This window comes from Notolepis coatsorum (assembly GCF_963971535.1).
Source record: "Notolepis coatsorum genome assembly, chromosome: 11".
NCBI classification, from domain to species: Eukaryota; Metazoa; Chordata; class Actinopteri; order Aulopiformes; family Paralepididae; genus Notolepis; species Notolepis coatsorum.
Genome location: NC_140175.1, coordinates 24,453,833 through 24,456,720, shown reverse-complemented (window position 1 = coordinate 24,456,720; position 2,888 = coordinate 24,453,833).

Sequence of the window (2,888 nt, the reverse complement as noted above, 5' to 3'; positions counted from 1 at the left end):
TGTTTTGTATTTCCTTGCCTCTCAAAATGACCCCCCCCCCCCCCCCCCCCCTCCGCTTGTGAAACCGTGCACGCTCAGAAAGTGATATCTACCCATATAGTCATCAAGTCAAGTGATTTATAGATTATGGGAAATATTTATATGTGGCTGTGTGTGGGTGTGCATTTGAGTGACAGCTTTGGATTTAGTTGTGACTGATGTTAATGAATGGAGACAAGAAACACATAGGAATCCATCTTCCACCATTGGCCTATAGTTCTGCCTTAGGAATCTAAATGTGTAACTTGCTCTCCTCTTCAAATGCCACCCGAGTAACCTCTAGCTTTAAATCTAAATCCAATCCAATTCACTTTATTTATAAAGCACATTTAAAAACAACAAAGTTGACCAAGTGCTGTACAAGTCCCACAACATAAGATAAAAACATTAAAAAAAAGAAGATAAAAGCACACAATAAAAAAACATATGTCACATAAAAAGAAGGCAGGTCTCTCAAAAAAAACTGTTTAAAAACCAAAAGCCAAAGAAAATACATGTGTTTTGAAGCGTGACTTAAACACCTGCAGAGTGGGGGCCTGCCTAACATGCAGTGGCAGCTCATTCCAAATGTACTTAACAGGTCATTTTCATTCACAATGGAGCCTTAGTTAAATATGGAACCACTCCCATCTAAATAAAAGATTAATGTGTGCTTATTATTATTTTAAGTCTGCTGCCACCAAGGTATATATAGGACTATTCTTCCTGATAACATTCTTGTGTGTTAAACACAAAAAAGTAGTGGTAAACATTGCCTTCATTCCTACTAGATTAAGCTGAACACTCTTGGAACCACAGTAATAGCGACACTACTTGTATTTTTTTAAGGGAGGGGGATGTCTCTTAATCATTGATTGTATCATCCCACTATACATGACTCAACACAGCCATCCTGTGGCAGCTGGCTACTTCACCACCGGATGACAATCTTTATGATTATAGAAATAGGTATGAATTGTCCTGCACATTAACACTTTTTCTTTTGGCACAGAGAAATTCTAAATAGCCTACTTATGCGAAGCACATTGCACGGGACTGTGCAATAAACATGCACACGTGATGTTACCGAACAACGATATGCGAATTACATCAAGTAGCAGGTGGTCTCTTTTGTCCAAGGCAAGCGTCACTGACCCAATAGTAGAAAGAACTTAACGACAACACGGGGCATCATCGTCCGTGTCCAATTTATGTTCAATTCACATCAACCAAACGAAAAATGTATTTAAACTTATTTAAAAAAAAAATCTTAACAAAACTTCTGAATAAAACCAAATGAAATATCTCCTCAAATGCTGTTTTTTCCTTTTACCACGTACGTCCAATCTACTATCCATACAAAATAAATTAAAGTAGTTTGTTTTGATAACCTATATGTTGGGGAATCATAACTAACCTTGTGACCCCCCCCCCCCTCTCTCTCTCTGTTTGTGCCAGTGTGTGTGGTGAGTGAGGGAGAGAAAATAAGGACCATGACTATGTTCCTCCCATCAGCCTCAGACCACTATGCTGTTGAATCAGGATGCACCAGTGTCAGCAACTGAGTTGATACCACTACTAGGCCAAGAGGAGAAAGGAGCCAAGGAGGGCTACGTTTGGCTTAAATGTTGTCAGATGTAGTGGCTGCAGTGTGTCTCTCAAATATTTCCCCCCACATCCCTACCCTGCTACCATAGGCGGCGGGTATATAAGGCCAGGCTAGGCTATGCCTATACCCAACCTGGCAGCCCCAGTCTGTGCATTATTATAGGCAGCCTAGGCTACGATATTGTGTGTGTGTGTGTGGGCTGCTGCAGCCCGGTGGTGACAATACGCAAGGGTCGGCCAACCAAGGTGTCAATGGCAGTAGGTGAGGTGGCCGTTTAACATTCCAGACTGCAGGCAGTAACCAATCACGCCGCATCATCAAACTAACCGATGCCAGTCTGGTCTTCAAAATCCTTCAGATTTTTTCACCTCCAGGTTCACCAGAACTGTTGTACCGGGTGACTTGGCTGTTCCATTAAGGACAAGTACATTTAGCAAATCAGCCCTCTCCGTACGTGAGAGCTGCCAAGACCTGGAACTCCATTCCAAGTTACATGCCGCCTGGGCATAACACCGGATCACCGGAGGCCAAGGGCTTGCTCTACGAGGGCATGATGAGACTGAGTCAGAGTTAATCAAACCGTGGTAACTTTTTAGAGCTACTATGTACATTGTTTTCAAAGCATGATGAGATCCAAATTACGGAAATGTTTCCTTCATTGCCGTCGGCACCGCAACTTGTGAACGGTCTTTCCCAATGAGGCGCATCCGAAACTGGCTAAGAAGAACAACAATATGCGCCAGGAGAGACTGTTGAAGTCAGAGGTTCTATGTAGGATTGTTAGTAACTGTCTAACTGCATATATATATATAACTGTTTCCACTAGAGGGCGCTCTAGGCGGAGCCACTCAAGAACACCACCAGGTGGCGAGTATAAATAGATATGTCTCCTCCTACTCTACCTCTTTCCCCCCAGCCTCTCAGTGAGAGGAGAACTCTAGAACTGCTGCTCATACCATGTGAATAAATAAACCATGCCAGTTAAAGGCTAAAGATAGAAACCATGCAGGGCGGCTAGGTGGTGTAGTGGGCAAGGCACTCGCCACCAGTGTGGAGACGCTAGGATTCGCATGTTCGAATCCAGCTCTCCACATTGTTTTTCAGTTTGGCTGGTCGTCCGCAGTAATACACATTGGCCGTATTACGGGGAGGGAAAACTGAAGGGTGGGGATCGAACGTTGTGAACAAGCGACTCCTACAAGTCGGTTGGTGCGCCTGCGCAGTAGAATCAGGAAGTGTCGGGGGCAGCGTGAGCCTCCCA